Below are 20,254 nucleotides of genomic sequence, written 5' to 3' on the forward strand. Positions count from 1 at the left end.
TGATATTCAAGCACGCTTTTCTCGTAGTGTTTTCATATGTTTTTCCAGCCCCTGTAAGTCTCACTCAGTCCTCTGACACGCAATGTAAAGTTTTGTCAGTAGGTCTTTTGACTCCATCCACATCGACATGGCCTACTTTATAAACCACTGCAAAGAGCATGGCAGACTGTATGTGCATATATTGCCTGTATGGTCTGTTCCACTTTTACTTGGAAAGAAAGACTGCATCCTCGTAACTGTCTCTGAGCGCTCTGTAGTTAATGCAGTCTTATCCTGATTGTTTCCATGGGAGCGATACATAGGGGGCGAAGTATTTTTCTAGATTCAGCACTCTATACCGGTTCTTAAAACCATGTAACAAGGCTTTCGCACGACGTTTCGCTTCCACCTTCAAGTGTCTTCCAATTCAGGTTTTCCACAACTTCCGGGACGCTTTCCCGCAAGCGAAACAAACCTATGACCATTCGTGCTACCCCACTATCAATACCTCTGACTGTCTTGATGCATGGCTTTCAGGGTGTCGTAAGAAAAAAGCACGAGTCGGGTTTAGCATGACCCATGTTTTCAGAACCCAAGTTAATTGGCGTGTAGATAGTGTTCTGTTCGAGATATCTCTGCAGTGCAATGAATTGCCTTGGATTTATTGTATGGAGTATAATCAGTATTTGTTTTTAATAAATCGCAAACAGATTTTTAACATCGTCGATGCCCAACTGACTTTTCAATAAATTAAAATATATGTAGTAATTGTTTTAAATGTTTAATTCTATCCTTGTTCATCATTATAAATGCTCTCGACTGAAGAGCCCTAATATACAGCAGTTTAGCACTGACATTCCCTAAAGAGAAAAAGTATTACACAGACAGAAAGTCGCCACAATCGCGAATGCTTCTTCAACGGCTTCTGTGTCGTGACGTAGGTTCATTGAGTGCGGGAGGGGGGAACAACAGCAACAGCGTAGCTTTCCGGATGTGGAACCAGTCCTGTATGTGGTTTATGAGAGCGGAGTGAAAGTGGAAGTCCAGTTGGGACGTCAGCAGCATTGCGCCCTTGACAGTGTGTGGGCGCGCGCGCGCACGTGTGCAAGCGCACATAAGACAGAGAGAGAGAAGAGAGTACTGTTGTGGTCAGTCTTTCTGGCCAGAATGCGTCAGATGGCTTGAACTGACGTGTAGCGTGCGCGTAAACGGAGATAATGGAAATCCCTTTACCATTTCGACTGGTTTGGCTTAGAGAATAATATTTGCCAGGGAATAGAGGCCTACAAAAAAATGGTTCATATGGCTCTGAGCACTATGGCATTTAACAGCTGAGGTCATTAGTCCCCTTAGAACTACTTAAACCTAACTAACCTAAGGACATCACCAACATCCATGCCCGAGGCAGGATTTGAACCTACGACCGTAGCGGTCGCGCGGTTCGGGACTGAAGCGCCTAGAACCGCTTGGCCACTCCGGCCGGCAGAGGCCTACATCTTGACAATAAATTATGTAGCTAACGGCATCTATTTGAAATATGAGAGGCTACATTTTAATTCATAGTGAATTAATTAATACAATCACATTAAAAAATGGATTCATTTTTTAATCCAAGACGCAACGTTTACACATATATTTCAAGGGAATAACACTGAAAATCAAATACTTTTGACAATTTTAAATTTGACCGGCCGGTGTGGCCGAGCGGTTCTAGACGCTTCAGTCTCGAACCGCGCGACCGCTACGGTCGCAGGTTCGAATCCTGCCTCGGGCATGGATGTGTGTGATGTCCTTAGGTTAGCTAGGTTTAAGTAGTTCTAAGATCTAGGGGACTGATGACCTCAGATGTTAAGTCCCATAGTGCTCAGAGCCATTTGAACCATTTTTTTTTAAATTTGAAAATAAGTATTTTTTTTTATTTTTAAGTGTCATATGTATTCTTTCCATCTCGTACATTCGGTACAATCAAATTACTGTACACAGTGATACAACCCCCACAATAACTAGCATTTTGGGGAGTATCATTCAAAATTGTAATATTTTTATGCACGTTCAGATCTGAACATCAACCAAGAACAACGTTGCTTGGAATGTCTCTTGTATAAAAGATGACATAATTGAGCAGCTTCAGTCGGAAGTCGAGCTCGTTCTGAGGTCCCTTACGAACCAGGTTTTCAAGTGTTGTTTTATTTTATGAGTTGTGATCAAAACCAGTAATTTTCAAACAGTAAACCCATGGACTTGTTATGTTAGAGGCCACAAACGAGCTTAAAGGTAAACGCCAAGACTTCAAAGAGAAAGTAAACATTATTATGGTGGTCCAAGTAACTTATACTGGATGCTGCACTACACGTCAAAGTGACACAGATACATGACACTGTTCAGCATGATCACCACGTCTGTGTAAACAACGATCGAAACGTGCTAGCAATCGTTCATTCCTCGACGACACAAACGTGCACCTTGGTCACTGAGTAATTCTAGTACCGCTGAGTGAACGTCCCCACTGTTGGAAAATCTCCCCCCCCCCCCCCCCTAGACGTTGTATCAGCTTGCGAAAAGATATTAATCGCAAGATATGGACTGCTGGATCCCATATTCCCATGTCTGTAGTCAATTTGTTGGCGCCATTTCATTACTGCTGGACAACCCATTGCATTTAGTCCACATATCGCCAGACTTTCGTGATTAATCTGTGTACAATTTTAGATGCTTGGCCCACAGTATTCGTACTATCCTGCGTACGTCACATTTAGAATACGTCTCCAATTGCGGCGCCATTTCGCACTCACACTTTGACGCAACTGTTAACGGTACCGCAGCAGAACTCTCTTTGCAGGAAACTCTTTTGTTAGTGCACCACTCTTGTTGCGCTACGATCTAAAAATGGGATTACGTTTTTGACATGCTTTCTGAACATAACTGCGTAGGTTTCCGTGGCCAGAGTCAGTTAACATTAAAGTCTTCTGGGTGTAGTATGAGTCATAATGTAAAAAATTTCACTGGAGATACTAACGTTCAGGCCACAGTTGCAGTCGCCTGCTTCTGGTTCTACTGGTGACCCAGACCCAGGTCCAGAAGATGGTCACTGCTACCGTAGCCGAAACGTTGGTATCTCCAGTGTAGTTTTCTTACAATGTGATGTGGTACCATGCCCAGAAAAATTTTATATTAATTTGCTTCCTGAAGTACCTGCGTATTTACAACTACTGACCAAATGTGTATTCCTGCGCTTGTAGTGCTTAGCGCAAGTAAGTCTACATGCACATAAAACGGGTCGGAACTGATCAACAATGCCACATGTGGCACTAATTTTCGTCAGCAGTGATACGGAGGAGCACCTACAATGTATCTCTTATATAAATTTAATCACGGACATTCGCTAATGTTGAGGTTGGGGGATTCCTAGGTATGAAAGGGGAAGTCACACACTTAAATCCAGTTTCACTTTTAGGCAGTGAACGTTGGGATCTTGCTTGAATTTTAGGAATAGTCTTGTAACAACAAATTAACAAAAAATTGTGTGTGATGTTGAAAGGAATACATGTTTTGAAAATTGAAGATATGATCCCTTCGTACTGTCCGAGTGAAATAAACCGTGTACCGTGTCACAAAGCGGATTCGAGTTTTCATCCACAATCGCACTACGAAAGCAGTTTGGATACATTACTTTTCAGATAGCACCTGTTACATTTAGCCTCTCTGTAGAGTTGCACTGCTGAGACTGTACGTTTGTGGGAGCATAGATTAGGATATTGATTTCGTAACTACCTACGAAAGAACAGACTGACACAATGTTCATACTCTCATCTACTGAGAACATTCGGGGCAGTTTTCCTTCTTGTGCTTTTGCTGCAGCTTTGCGTCTGAGGTGCTATTATGGACCTATGTTTCCCTGCAGTCAAAGAACGAAACCAAAACTTCCTTCCAATTATTTTTAATTTTTTTCTAAATCAAATTCTGAAATATTCTCTCACGCGAATATTTCATCAGAGCAGAATCAAACTTTATCGTTTATCCTTCTATATGACATATCTGGCACCTCAATAGCCTCACAAATTTGGAAGTGGTGGAGTTCTATCCAGTTGCCATGAATTTTACCGTTGGAAGACACCTCAATCGAATGTCCAGAATGTACCAAAACTACTGTGTCGATACGAGTGTGTTTGTATTTACTAACACAGTGATAAACGATCGTGAGTGCTAATGCTGATTCCACCTGAACTTCCCTCAACTCGGATAGTATGTGACTTGTAAGCCAGCTCTTTCTACTGAAAATATTTTCTAACTAGATGGTATTCATTTTCATACAATTTCACGAATTTCTTAAACCTTTCATTGTCTAAGTGGCAGACGCTGGCCATTTGCGATTTGCCCGATGTAGAGTGCCATTCCAGGGATTCCCAGCTGGGATTACTTGGGAAAAGAGTTCTAGTTATGTGCCATACAGCCAGGGGAAACCCCTTCAAAACCTTGGTTGGAACAGGATGACTGGGCGCATTTTTAAAATGTTTCTGTGACAATGTTCTGAGCTGGAAGTAGAGAAGAAGTGCTCTCGACCGGAATTTTTGGAGGAAATTTCGAAATCTGGCTTTTGGCATAGAGGCAAAAGAAAACTTATGAAAAGCGGGTGTCTGAAACTATAACTAACTTGTTTCTGCGACAGTGTTGTTAGCTGGGAGTAGAGAAGAGAGGTTCCCGATGGGAAATATTTGGAGAGACATTTCGAATTCTGGACTTTGTTTTGTAACCAAGATAAACCTTTCGAAAACCTTGGTCGAAATCGGATGATTAGAACCTTTTTTTAATTTCTTTCTTGGGACAATATTATCACTGCTGGAGACAGAAGTAGGGCTCCAAAATCAGAATATTTGGGAGCAGGCAAAAATATGAACACAGCGCGTGAGAGCGCGCGTTTGTGCGTATGTGTGGTGTGTGTGTGTGTGTGTGTGTGTGTGTGTGTGTGTGTGTGAACATCATTTCTATGAAATGTGAACTCTGTTATTTAAGATAACAGTCAACAAGGAACTGTACATTGCACATGTTTGAAAGTTTGAACAAAAACTCTTCTGGTTGTTGTTGGTTGATTCGGGATAGAGGACCAAAGAACGAGGTCGTCAGCCGGCCGCGGTGGCCGTGCGGTTCTGGCGCTGCAGTCCGGAACCGCGGGACTGCTACGGTCGCAGGTTCGAATCCTGCCTCGGGCATGGGTGTGTGTGATGTCCTTAGTTTAGTTAGGTTTAAGTAGTTCTAAGTTCTGGGGGACTTATGACCTAAGATGTTGAGTCCCATAGTGCTCAGAGCCATTTGAACCATTTATTTGAACGAGGTCGTCGGTCCCATCGGTTAGGGATGGATGGAGATGGAAGCCGGCCGTGCTCTTTCTAAGGAACCGCCATGGCATTTGCCTGAAGCGATTTAGGGAAATCACAGAAAACCTAAATCAGGATGGCCAGACGCGGTTTTGAACCGTCGTTCTCCCAAATGCTGTTTCAGTGGGGATCCACTGCGCCATCTCGCTCGGTAGTTCTTGTTGTGTATTAATAACCTAACCGTTCTCCATAATGAAGTTCTCTCTGACAAAAGCTGCACAAATATTCAGTCAGACATTGAGAAGATTCCAAAGTGGTGCAAAAATTGGAATCTTGCATCAAATATTCATAAATACCAGATTGTGCAGCTCACATAACGAGAAAAGGTAATATCCTATAATTATAATGTCAATGAGTTAGCTTGAATCATTCATCTCATACGAATGTGTAGGTATGACAGGAACAGAATATAGTGATCATATAGCTGAAGTAGGTGGTAAGATACTGGGAAAATCGCAATGCATGCAAAGTCGATTGCTTACAAACCAGTCGCGCATCTCATCCTCGAATATTGCTTGATTAGGTGGGCTTGAGCGTATACAAAGAAGAACAATGTATATGGTGACAGGTTTTTCTTACTCAGTGGAGATCGTCATGGAGGTGCTCAAAATCCTTAACTGTCAAACACCTAAGGATAGACGCCAAGTATCTATACTCTGCCGAGTAATTTTCGGAACTGGGTAGAACTGTTCAAAAACGGCTGAACCTCAGTGACTGACGAACAATGTTCCAGCCGCCCAGTTGATGCGTAAGTGTCTAGTCCTTCGCTTGAAACGCGAATTGACGACATTATTCGTGAAGATCGACGTTTTACAGTGGAATATATGTCAATAACAGTGGCGGTATATGTTGCCACAGTTCATAACGTCATCAGTAACAAGCTCAAGAAGAGCCAAACAAATACAAAAGTGGGTCGCGGAAGTGTTAACACAGCAACACAAGGGAACGAGACTCAGAGTGTGTCCAGATTTGAAAGAAAACTTTGGAAGGAAGGGTGACCCTTTCCTAAACAAGATTTTTACGCGAGATGAAACTTGGATCTCCATTTTGAACCAGAGTCCACGGGAGAAATCATGGAATGGATACACAGTAGCTCACCTGTCCAAAACAAATTAGAACGCAAGCGGGAAAAGCAACGTTTAGCGTCTTTCGGGATGCCAAAGGTGTCGTCATTTGTGATTATTTGGAAGATCAGCGTACAGTAAACAGACATGCTGATGAACAAAGTAAAGCCAGCAATGAGAGGAAAACGTCCCCGGATGTCAATTAAAAGGCGTGATATTGCTACACAACTATGCTCGCCCCCACACTGCCCAGCTGACCCAACAAACCATTTACAAATGTGGCCTCATCCCTACAGACCAGATGTGGCTTCCTCAGATTTTCGCATCTTTGGTCCACTCAAGAGTGCATTATGTTGGTAAAAGTTCAGCGACAAGGAGGAGGTCAAAGAATTTGTAGCAAAGTGGCTCAAACAATGAGACAATGACTTCTTTGCATAAGGCATAAAAAAAATAGTGTATCGTTGGGAGAGGTGTGTTAATATTGGTGGGGATTATGTTGTGAAGTAGCTAAAGTGACCTTTTGTAAAAATACAGTTTTTTTACTCCTTCAATTTGTTTCTTTAATTATTGGATGTCACTGCCTGAAATACAGTAAAATTGTCTACGTATTGCTGCTGTAGGCACAATGAAGCCAAGATTATATCTAATTACAGCGAACACAGAGGCATTTAAGCAATTATTCTTCCAGCTCTCTATGCTCGAATGGAATTGGAAGAACTTCTACACTGAGAAGTACCCTCTGCCGTGCCCGCCCGGTTAGCCGCTCGGTCTAACGCACTGCTTCCTGAGCGGGAAGGCGTGCCGGTCCCCGGCACGAATAGGCACGGCGCATTAGTGTCGAGATCCGGTGTTCCGGCCAGCCTGTGGACGGTTTTTAAGGCGGTTTTCCATCTACCTCGGCGAATGCGGGCTGGTTCCCCTTATTCTGCAATTGCTGAGCAAACACCGTTTTCACGTACGCGTACAGCATAATTATTCTACGACGCAAACATTTGGGTTACACTCGTCTGGTATGACACGTTGCCAGGAGGGGCGGGTGGGGGGGGGGGGGGTCCACTGGGGGGCGAACCGCACAATAACCTTGGGTTCAGTGTGGGTGGTGGTTGGGTGGGTGTACTGCTGTGGCGTGTTGTGGGGTTGTGAACCATTGGGCTACGGCGGGGCGAAGCCTCTCCGTCATTTATGGGTCCCCGGTTTAATAGATACAAACGTACCCTCTGCCGTGCACTTCACATTGGTTTGCAGAGTGTAGCTTTAGATGTACGAGTATCATGTTTGCTAACAGTCGGGCCGCTCTCTACTTCGTCGTAATCTCTCATAATTTCAATCTGCCTTCGCAGTTTGTTTAATCTGTGAAACTAAAGTTGTGCAAATGTCTATACTTTTTGCTATATGGACATTAGGCTATGGACACGATTTCGCGACCACATCATTGTGTACATATGTACAAATGGTATAAACTTGTTTAAGTTTAAAACTGTTACCTGACCCTACAGCCGCTAATGATGTCTCCAGCATTAGGAGATGAAACTTGAAGAGACACAGTAACATTTCCTACACTACAGTCTAACATCCATATAACAAATATCGTCAAGGGTGCAAATACCTGCGTGATGGTCTGTATTTTAGCAGGGTTTGATGAAGAGGTAGTGGAATCACAGTAACTATGTGTACTCACGTTTCTAAACAGTGTTGGTCTGCCAGAGTTCGAAGCGCTCAGCATCCAGGGCGGTCGCGGAGTGAAGAGATGTCCACGCGGCGCAATGCACGGTCCACACCTGCAAGCGGGAGAAATTAGTCCCGGAATACGGCGCCCCTCCGGTTTTGACGCCCGTATCGGGAGAATGTGGAGCGAGCCCATCCGAAAGCGATTAGTAACAGGAAGTGAGCGAACGGGTAGTAAACAAGGTGGGCGCTTCCGTGTGAGCTTGTTGAAGTTACCATTACCGTCCTCAGTGTAGCCGAAGGTCAGCCACAGAGCTCAGTGATAACAGGCAGAAACGCAGGATCACAGTACTGGGCAGATTCGTTTTTCTTTTCGCCATGCAATAAGTAAACGTGAGCATTCTGTGACATATTCTCGAGGGGGACAAAAACTAACAGCGGTAGACAGGCGTCCACAAGAAACGTGTCGGTGCCTACCACTGTCGTATCGTTTGTCCAAACGTGGCACTGAAAGTGCAGACAGTCTTTATTCCGCTACATGTCATGGTATTATCCGTTGCTTCTCTCTTTATGTTTCTGTTTTGTCCCAAGCCTTATCTAATAAAAACGCGTGCGTATGAAATATTGTCTCAGCAGAGCGATTGGATTTGATGTTTCCAGTCAGAAAGGTCACAGGTGGTAGTAACTGACCTAGCGAAAAGTGAGGTTCTCCATGAGGCGCTCATTTCCCTCTTCCGTTCTTAGTCTGTTTAAGCGATTTAGGAGATAATTCGTCTTAAAATGTTTGGTAATGTTGCTGTCAGTACATTCTAGTAGGATCATTAGAAAATAAAAAGGCATTATGAAACAATATAGCCAAGATGTCTGCGTAGTGAGAAAAGTGCTAATTGATCCTGCACAATAAAAAGTCTGAGGCCTTTCAAAATACCGCCAAATAAATTCCTTTAAATTTTGGTTACATGATAAAGCATACAAATTTAAACGTTGTTGCTTCGATTAAATGTCTAGGGATTACAATTACGAACCACTGAAATGTAACAACAATTGAGAAGTGTTGGAGGCGTGCGTGAGGAGGAGGAGGCGAGTAGACGAATCAAAGAGCTATTTGCAAAAAAAAAAAAAAAAATAAATAAATAAATAAAAAATAAAAAAAATTAGAAGACGCAAGAAACCAAGAAACCTATGAGACGGCCTACAGTACACTTGTCCGTATTTGTCTGGAGCATAGCTGCACGTTATGGGATCCTTACCAGTTCAAAGGAGAGCAGTTAGTTTTCTATTGCCACTAAATAGGGAAAAGAGTTTCTCGGATGTAATGAGCCAATAGGAGTGGAAAAAACTGTAACAAAGACTTTTTCGTTGTGGTAAGATCTTTTCACGAAATGAGAACCTCCAGTTTTCCATTCCAAATGCCAAAATGCTTTGTTGACTCCCGCCTACATAAGGAGAAATGACCATCCTGAGGGAAATCTGACCACGCGTAGAAAGATAGGTATTCCACGTCCTAATCGAGGGTGGAATGTTAAAAAAAAAAAGAAAGAACGGGTGTTTAATGCCCGTGGCTGAAATAATAAAAAAAAAAGTCTGAACGTGGTCTATGAAGACTCTGCTAAACGCTTACGTGTGAGATGCAGAAGAGTCATGTAGATGCAGAAGTAGATGTCTGCACGAAGTAAGGCAATCCATATTTAGCTACTTGATCTTTCTGTCCTTCGTTACTTAGGACTATTTAAGATATTGTTTTAGGTTTATAACAACTACAGTTTTGTATGACTCATGTATGAGCGTAATATTGTTGACAATCACGTGCCTGGTGCGAAATGATCGACATAAAAAGACAAAGAATAACTTGAAGTACAGGTTAACACGGATACCCCAAGAGATGAAAGTAGATTCGTCGTAGCTGACCTTAAATAGTTAGTTGCGCTAGACTTCCCCTTTGGTATACCAAAAACTACCCTTACAATTCACTAGTATGACCAAAATCTTCAGTTACTTAAGTAGAAAGCTACATTCGCAGAACTTCTCCAAAAATATGATGATGTGTCATTTGTTAAGTCCGCCCCCAGTAGCTGAGTGGTCAGCGCGACAGAATGTCAATCCTCAGGGTCCGGGTTCGATTCCCGGCTGGCTCGGAGATTTTCTCCGCTCAGGGACTGGGTGTTGTGTTGTCATAATCATCATCATTTCATCCCCATCGACACGCAAGTCGCCGAAGTGGCGTCAAATCGAAAGACTTGCATCCGGCGAACGGTGTACCCTACGGGAGGCCCTAGTCACACGACATTGTTATTATCATTTGTTAACGTTGCAGAACGCTTATTGATTACGACAATAGCAAAACGAAAGCCAGATGTGGGGTTTTCTTTTGAAACGTTTATCAACCAAAGAAAATCAAGTACTGACTAATCTTTCATATCGCTGGGAGGACACGCGTCTTAATTACCAATGTAAGTTGTGTTGAAAAGCACTTAAATTATCCAAGCTCAATAACACCCGAGAGCTCAACCATGTGACTATAGCGTAGATGCGGATGTAGATGAATTAAACAAGAAGCTTAGTTCAGCATTATCTCTCATTGTATTAATCTAAATACTAGAGTGTTCGCTTGTTTTTACATATCTTCACTATCTCGTGGTCCACTGCACCTAAAGTAAGCGGAAGCGATGAGTAAGAATTTGTGAAAAGTACAGGCTGAGCAAGAATTCCCCTACCTCCGTAACACCAGTTTAGTACACTACTGGCCATTAAAATTGCTACACAAAGAAGAAAGGCAGATGGTAAACGGGTATTCATTGGACAAATATATTATACTAGAACTGACATGTATTTACATTTTCACGCAATTTGGGTGCATTGATCCTGAGAAATCAGTTCCTAGAACAACCACCTCTGGCCGTAATAACGGCCTTGATACGCCTGGGCATTGAGTTAAACAGAGCTTGGATGGCGTGTACAGGTACAGCTGCCCATGCAGCTTCAACACGATACCACAGTTCATCAAGAGTAGTGACTGGCGTATTGTGACGAGCCGGGTGCTCGGCCACCATTGACCAAACGTTTTCAGTTGGTGAGAGATCTGGAGAATGTGCTGCCCAGGGCAGCAGTCGAACATTTTCTGTATCCATAAAGGCCTGTACAGGACCTGCAACATGCGGTTGTGCTTTATCCTACTGAAATGTAGGGTTTCGCAGGGATAGAATGAAGGGTAGAGCCACTGGTCGTAAGACATCTGAAATATAACGTCCACTTTTCAAAGTGCTGTCAATACGAACAAGAGGTGACCGAGACGTGTAACCAATGGTACTCCATACCATCACGCCGGATGATACGCCGGTATGGCTATGGCGAATACTCGCTTCCAGTGTGCGTTCACCGAGATGTCGCCAAACACGGATGCGACCATTATGATGCTGTAAACAGCACCTGGACTCATCTGAAAAAATGTCATTCGTGCACCCAGGTTCCTCGTTGAGTACACCATCGCAGGCGCTCCCGTCTGTGATGCAGAGTCAAGGGTAACCGCAGCCATGGACTCTGAGCTGGTGGTCCATGCTGCTGCAAAACTCGTCGAACTGTTCGTGCAGATGGTTGTTGTCTTGGAAACGTCCCCATCTGTTGACTCAGCGATCGAGACGTGGCTGCACGATCCGTTACAGGCATGCGGATAAGATGCCTGTCATCTCGACTGCTAGTGATACGAGGCCGTTGGGATCCAGCGCGGCATTCCGTATTACCCTCCTGAACCCACCGATTCCATATTCTGCTAACAGTCATTGGATCTTGACCAACGCGAGCAGCAATGTCGCGATGCGATAAACCGCAATCGCGATAGGCTACAATCCGACCTTCATCAAAGTCGGAAACGCGATGGTACGCATTTTTCCTCCTTACACGAGGCATCACAACAGCCTTTCACCAGGCAACGCCGGACAACTGCTGTTTGTGTATGAGAAATCGGTTGGAAACTTTCCTCATGTCAGTACGTTGTAGGTGTCGCCACCGGCGCCAACCTTGTGTGAATGCTCTGAAAAGCTAATCATTTGCAAATCACAGCATCTTCTTCCTGTCGGTTAAGTTTCGCGTCTGTAGCACGTCATCTTCGTGGTGTAGCAATTTTAATGGCCAGTAGTGTATATAATGTTATTATGCAGCGTTGATAGCTATGTCACTTCTAATCAGTTGTTGGAAACAATTGTTGAAATTCATGTTTACATGTTTTCGCAGTCATAGCCGTAGTCTAGCTGGACGATGCGAGCGGTCGTAGCTACATTACCGAGGAACGCTTAGTGATAAGTGTGTGGGTGCACGAATGACAAAACACAGAACGCACAATGAGACTGATTATGGGAGCATTCTACGAAAGATTTAATAAGGCTCCACAGCCAAAGCAATCTGGATTGGTAAAGATCTGCCTTTGCTTGTGCTAAAGACAGCCCGCGGAAGGGAAGGAAGAAGACACAACAGAAAACATGTGCCGGAGTCTCTGCTTCGATTGAACAATCTCCTATGAAATCGCCACGTAAACGTGCTTTAGAAAACGATATGCCAAGGACAATAATGCGAGATCACATGAAAAAATATATTAAGGTAAGACCTTTTCGACCGACGTTCGTAAATGAGTTATCGGATACAGACCGGAATGCGCGCGTTTTAGCATGCCGTGCTTTGTTAACTCAATCTCCAAATGCAGTGAACCGTGCCAAGGTTATGTTTTCAGAGGAATATGCCATTTATCGCAGCTTGCGTGCTAAATCTATTTGCGATTGGTCCAAAGAGAATTCTCGTTGTCCGATCAAATTAGAAAGGAACCCTCCTTACGTGATGATATGGACAGCGATGACATCAGAACGTTTGCTTCGACCGTACTTTTTGAAGGGATGTGAATTGCGCAAATTATTTAAACATCTTACAAACGTGTTTTTCCGCTGCTCATAGTTTCGCGGTAGCGTTCTCGTTTTCCGAGCACGGGTTCCCGGGTTCGATTCCCGGCGTTGTCAGGGATTTTTCACCTGCCCCGAGATGACTGGGTATTGTTGTGTCGTCCTCATCATCATCATTCATCCCCATTACTGTCGGAGAAAGTCAATGGCAAATCACCTCCGCTAGGACCTTGCCTTGTACGGCGGTCCGGATCTCCCGCATCGTCCCTTACGCTCTGTCAAGGAGTATGTAACCTCATCATCATCACATACGTGTTTAATACCTCAGCTTGAGAGCCGGGGCGTCACAGAATGCACATGGCTGCAGCAAGAAGGAGCGGCTCCTCACCATGCTCTTGCAATGCGCTAGTTCCTAAATGAACACTTTCCAGGACCGAGGATAGGTCTTGGTCCATCAGCAACAGTAGCTCTCTTGACATGGCCAACGAGAGGTTCTGACCTCATCACACTTAACGACTTATTATGGGGAGTTTTTAATGGGCGTTTATGTGCTCGGCGTTATGACACAAACAAAGAAGTGCACAATGTTCTTGAGGATGGATTTCGCACTATATCATCGGACGTGCTCAAAAATATGTCAAGAAAAACATCGAGGCGTATGGAAATATGTTTGCAACATGATGAAGAACATACCGGTATAATGGACACTTAATACGTATCTAAGTACTTGTACTAAAACTAATCAATTTAATTAGCATTCTATACTAGAGGATACGGGGATTTCTCGCCTATCCGTTGGATTTGAAAATGAAATCGTCGTATGTCGTTTTTGACCGGAAAACCCCATCTAGGGTTCATCTGGGCAGTCAGATGCTCAACAGTTGGACGTCTCTTCGCCCGTACTCATGTCATCAGCCGTCGTTCATCACAGTCATCTACGACCCGTGGTGCACCGCTGTTGCCTAGGCGCCAGTTTTAGATAGCGCCGTTTTGCCATGCAAGGAATATTTCAACCACGGCGGCACACGAACAGCTTACAGACTTCGCCGTTTCGGAAATACTTCCACCCTTGGCCCGAGAGCGAACGATCATGTCCTTTATGACGTCAGGTAAATCGCTCCATTTCCGCATGACGACAACGACTGCACCGCTAGCCGCGTCTCCCCTACACGTTTCATATATCCTCCACTGCTAGTGCTGCCACCTATTGTCTATGAGTCATCGCTGCAGGCTGATGTAGAACATAGGCGGTGGTCACATTAATATAACTATACCGCATATTAAGTTCTTATTAATAGGATTCAAGGAAGTAAGTAAGTACGGTTTTTTTTTAAGAATACCAGTGCAATCACGTATATATTAAGCTAGAAATAGAGTACTGGATCTCCTGATCTCCTCCGCCGCTAGAGGGCTCCGAATTGTAGCATGTAGCGTGGTGATGTGTAACTTAACTATGTCGGTATATGAGAGGCCCTCAATAAACGGAAAGCACGAATTAGTTCATCCACACGTGGAGCCGTCTCATCTTAAGCATGAGTATGCCGGACCACACACGAGTACTGCGACATCTGTAGCAATACCTCGCCTTGGGTTCACTGTCATCGATCATCCTCCACATACACAATGTGATCAAAAGCATCCGGACATCTGACTGAAAATGACTTAGAATTTCGTGGCGCCCTCCATCAGTAACGCTGGAATTCAATATGGTGTTGCCCTACCCTTAGCCTTGATGACAGCTTCCACTCTCGCAAGCATGCGTTCATTCAGGTGCTGGAAGGTTTCTTGGGGCATGGCAGCCCATTCTTCACGGAATGCTCCACTGAGGAGAGGTATCGATGTCGGTCGGTGAGGCCTGACACGAAGTTGGCGCTCCAAAACACCCCAAAGGTGTTCTATAGGATTCAGGTCAGGATACAGTGCCGGCCAATCCATTACAGGAATATTGTCGTGCAACCACTCCCCCACAGCCGTGCATTATGAACAGGTGCTCGATCGTGTTGAAAGATGCAAAAACCATCCCCGAATAGCTCCAGAAGGAAACAAGAAGGTACTTAAAACATCAATGTAGGCCTGTGCTCTGATAGATCCAAGCAAAACAACAAGGGGTGCAAGCCCCTTCCATAAAAAACACGACCACACCATAACACCACCACCTCGAAATTTTACTGTTGGCACTACACACACTGGCAGATGACGTTCACCATGCATTCGCCATAGCCACACCCTGCCATCGGATCGCCACATTGTGTATCGTGATTCGTCACTCCACAAACGTTTTTCCACTGTTCAATCGTCCAACATTTACGCACCTTACACCAAGCGAGCCGTCGTTTGGCATTTACAGGCGTCATGTCTGGCTTATGAGCAGCCCCTCGACCATGAAATCCAAGTTTTCTCACCTCCCACGTAATTGTCGTAGTACTTGCAGTGGATCCTGATGCAGTTTGGAATTCCTGTGTGATATTCTGGATAGATGTCTGTCTATTACAGATTAGACCCTCTTCAACTGTCGGCGGTCTCTGTCAGTCGACAGGCGAGGTCGGCCTGTGCGCTTTTGTGCTGTACGTGTCCCTTCACGTTTGCACTTCACTATCACATCGGAAACAGTAGACCTATGGATGTTTAGGAGTGCGGACATCTCGCGTACAGACGTATGCCACAAGTGACACCCAATCACCTGACCACGTTCGAAGCCCATGAGTTTCGTGGAGCGACCCATTCTGCTCCCTTACGATGACTACTGAGGTCGCTGATATGGAGTACCTGGGTGGCAGCACAATACGCCTAATATGAAAAACGTGTGTTTTTGGGGGTGTCCGGATACTTTTGATCACATAGTGTAGTCCCGCCACGGCCTCATCCGATTTCCATATGTTTCCAGATCTCGAAGAAAACCTTTGAGCAGTCCATTTAAATAGTGGCAAGAGATGCAAGCAGGAGGTTATGGTTCCGTCTACGAAGTCCAATATTCTAGAGTGACGTTATCAACAAATTGATCCCTGGATGGGAGAAATTTGTTCTTTGCCACGGCGGCTATGTTGAGAAATAAACAGGCAGACATGAAGACGTAGAAAGTTAATGAAATTTATATTATTTAAGGAACGGCTTCCAGGGTTTTCATATTGAAAATTCGGAGGTATTACTTTCTAGCTCACCCTCGTACAATCTACTTAAGAGACAGCAATGAGAGGAAATATGTACTCTGCATTACAAAAAAAGTAAAACACTAAGAAAGCATGGTCAGATGTAAATGAAACTATGCGCACACTGAGCGAGGTGCGCTGTGATTAGCACACTGGACTCGTATTCTGGATGACGACGGTTGAAACCCGCGTCCAGTCATCCTGATTTAGGTTTCTCGTGATTTCCCAAATCGCTTCAGGCAAATGCTGGGACAGTTCCTTTGAAAGGGCGTGGCCGATTTCCTTCCCCATCCTGAGCTAATCCGAGCTTGTGCTCCGTCTCTAATGACTTCGTTGTCGACGGGACGTTAAACACTTATCTTCTCCTCATCCACACTATTGGCAGGTATGTTAATGATTAGAGCTGCAACGTTCTGTGACAAGTAGAACGGTCATTAGAGTACATCAGTGTTCTTCGTCCTTAGTTTGTTACCAGTACTGGTGGGGTATAAAAGGGGAATGAAGAGCTGAGTGATCACTGTCAAGGACACAGAGACGCCATGTACACGTGTGACACAGCGTTATCAGAAACTGCCAGAGTTTTAAAGGGGCCTCACTGTAGGTCTCCATTCGGTCGGCTCGTCGAATTGTACGGTGTCCAGATTTACGGGCATTCGGCTGTGACAGTGGCCCAGTGTTGGACTGCATCGCAATGTGAGGGCAGCCATATTCGTCATCAAGCTTCCGGTTGGTCCACATCTGACCACCACAAGGAAGTATCACCGTACTGTACACCAAGCACATCGTAACCCCTCTTCACATCTGCGCTAAAACACCAAAAAACAAATGGTTGCGTCCGGAGAAGTGCCGCGACTAGCAAGTATGGATTGCTGATGCATGAGTCGCATTGTGTTCAGCGATGAATCATGATTCTGCACTATTCCGAATGATCTCTTTCGGCGTGTTGTCTTCGGAACAGTTCCTATTCCTCCAAAGTTTTGGAGAGCCACAGCGGTGTTACCCCTGGCTTCGAGGTGTGGGAAGCCATCGAGTATGACTTAGGATTACGGCTGATAGTGATTGAGGAAACGGTTGACGGCAAAACTGTACGTCACGGACGTCCTGCGTCCTTATGATTGGCTCGATAGTATCGTGGTGCCATTTAGCAACAGAAATGCTTATTTACACATGACCTGTGTATCTATGAACTCTCAGCGTGATGTTGAGGACTCCTTTGACCAACAAGATTTCCCTGTCTGTTCTCGATAGAACATGCGTCTGACCAGATTGGACATCAATTCCGTCCCAGTGCCAAGGATATCAAGGATCACATTCAGCAGTTTTGGACTACATTGCCTGGGGAGAAAGTACAGAGGGTTTATGGTCTGCTTTCCAATCCAATCATTGCATCCATCCTGGCTAGAGGAGATGCAGCGTTATGGTGTTGAACTGTCTCATACTGCCAAGATGTTTGTTAATTTTACTCGAGTTTGTAATCACTGAAATAACATCAGCACGTGAAGTTTCATTCCGTTTCCTATTCCCCTTCTGGATGCTTTTTTTTTTTTTTTGCGGGCTGTAGTTTCAGTGAGATTCAAAGTGGAAGGAAGTCTAGGTTTCGGAATCTTGCGACATTTAAACAACTTCCTCAGCAGTATTTGCGTGGAGAGGCGGAATGCAAATTCTTATCTCTGAGACGTGGCGCGTGCTGCCGGAATCCCGCGCTTTCGCCCTCGTAGCGAGGTCGGCACACGCGTTCCTCTGGGGAAAGTAGCGGACGCACTAGCGAAAGTACTTTACAGCTGCGAATTGCTTTTATCGCACTGTATGCCAGCCCTCCACACAGGGATAGGGTACTGGCGCTAAAGAATGCGTGTGAGCAGGATCACTAAGATTCCAGATAGAAACAAACGAGCACGGAAACAGTTAGGCATAAAGTTAAAGTTGGTATAGGGATGAAGACTTTGTGTCACCAAAAGATTTCCCTGATATTTTACTGTTTTTTTTCCGGGCTAAATTCCAATTTCATATAAACCAATTTTTGATGTATATGAAAGTAAGTTCGACTTTCGCAGTTTTGGTTCAAATGGCTCTGAGCACGATGGGACTTAACATCTATGGTCATCAGTCTCCTAGAACTTAGAACTACTTAAACCTAACTAACCTAAGGACAGCACACAACACCCAGTCATTTCGCAGTTTTCTTGATCGTTTTTGAGATTCCACGTCTCGTATTCCAAGTTCAGTTGTGTCTGAAAACAGTACATATCCAAGACTATAGGAAACAGGTGACTTCATTGTTGTTCAAGGAATAATGTTCGGCCGTTTCTTCTCACATGTCTATGACGTCGGCTGCTACAAACAACTTTAATCATCCAATACCACACTGTTATTATTATCTATGAGTGTGCATTTGTAGTTTTGGGGCGTCCCTGACACGCATCATCTTGAAGAGAAGTACTACACGTTCGAGGCCAGCCACACATTTCTTAACTATTGAAAGTGAGGGGAAGACGCTTTATGAAGTTTCACGTATTTTGAGCATATTTTCGTTAGTGATACACATCCACCTATTTGAATGAAAGGTCTTCATCAACTAAACTATGTCATCGATCAAGTTGACAGTTGATATACGATATTTTGCAACATGTACCATCACAATAAAAATAAAATTTCCTTTGTTATCAATTACATCTGCGTACCAGGCCGAGAAATTTTGACCCTGTCCGCGTATCCATGCTATTACTTTCACTTTTCAATCGAAATTCTCACTTTCAGATTATCCTCCTTCCCAGTTTCACCACTTGTGGAATGTTGGGAGAACGCAATGAATCATATAGCTTCAATGTGAACACCAGTTTATGTATGCTCATAGGAAAACTATGAGCAGCAAAGTTAACACTGATAACAGTAAAATAATTACTCAAATTGCTACTAACACGGACTGTTGGAACAGTTTTTCTATCTTTAAACTGTAACATATAAATATAAACTCGTACAGTTTTAGCAATGTCGGAGAAGCTACATACTGTATCAGTTCTCCGCCCCCCCAACAAATTAGGAGGTAAAGTTAGGTAGAAGATCGCCATCAACAACACGGAATACATCAGAAACATCAGAAATGCTTTTTTTTCTTTTTTTAAAATATTTCTTTAGCATTTAACATTTTCACATAACAACATCACATAACAGAGAATCACAGAAATATACTTATTTTATTAATAACTATATACTCTACAACACATTCACATTTCAGTCTTCAATATGGAAATCTGTAAGAAATTGACCATTGAGTAACTTGTTAGGCGACACTTCACTTAAATCCACATCACAGGATATTTAACGCAGGGTTTTGTATCAAAATATTATCATAAGCTTTACTTATCAGAATCTTGAAAAAATTCTGGTATGTAATATTTTGGATGACGAGTTACCTTCACGTGTTCATCCCACAAATAAGACTGTAGGTTGTTCGTTAATTTAAGTCCATGATCCATGTTGTTGCATGTCGCTTTCCTTTGGGAAACTGTTTCCATTCGGATACCATGTCGCTAGGGGCCTGCATATTGCGTATATCCATTCTATTGATCAGTCGAATCATGTCCTTTGCTGTGTCCCATATCGCCACAAATATTGGGCACGCGAAACTATGTTCAGTTATGTCCTCCAAATTGTAATTTCGACCGACGGTTTTAATTGGATGGAGTAAAGTGTGGTGTCAACGTTAGACACCACGCTAGAGGTTGCGATAATCGATAGCGGTCCAGCACTTGCAATCTCCCTGGACCAGCTGGCGCTTGCAGCGCCGCCGTATGGCACGGACAGAGACTGGCAGATCGCACCGGCCGAGTCAGCTACAGGTCGTGAGCGAAGTCAGATTAGAATAGCCTTCAGCTCGCTAGGTTCGCAGCCTCTACTTCGCGCATGTATTACGCACGTAATACCAGAATTGTGTTATCTTGCTTGTTGTATAATCCAGTCAGTCATTTGTATTCAAGAAAGATAGTTGTTATTAGTTACGTTCCTGGAGTGCAGTAGCAGGACAAAGTTAAGTAAAAGTTATTTACTAAAGTATTTCAGTACTAATTATTATAGAATCTTCCAGATTCCTACAACCACTCCACTCGTGCTAGCCTCTATCATCTCACTGCAAATCTCAGGGGTAC

At 43.9% G+C, this 20,254-nt stretch overlaps 1 protein-coding gene across 2 annotated transcripts in view; it reads right to left on the minus strand.

Moving 5' to 3' along the window:
• LOC124545201 (fatty acyl-CoA reductase 1-like) overlaps positions 1-20,254 on the minus strand; it is a 269,460-nt gene that overhangs the window by 158,368 nt on the left and 90,838 nt on the right. Inside the window, exon 2 of one of the 2 annotated variants that reach the window (XM_047124067.1) lies at positions 8,094-8,193. The exons of the other annotated variant lie outside the window; for it this stretch is intronic. The gene's annotated coding sequence lies outside the window, so the exon portion shown is untranslated. The remainder of the gene's footprint in view (positions 1-8,093; positions 8,194-20,254) is intronic. 2 annotated transcript variants of the gene reach the window in all.

The sequence above is a fragment of the Schistocerca americana genome, chromosome 8 (genome assembly GCF_021461395.2).
Source record: "Schistocerca americana isolate TAMUIC-IGC-003095 chromosome 8, iqSchAmer2.1, whole genome shotgun sequence".
NCBI lineage: Eukaryota > Metazoa > Arthropoda > Insecta > Orthoptera > Acrididae > Schistocerca > Schistocerca americana.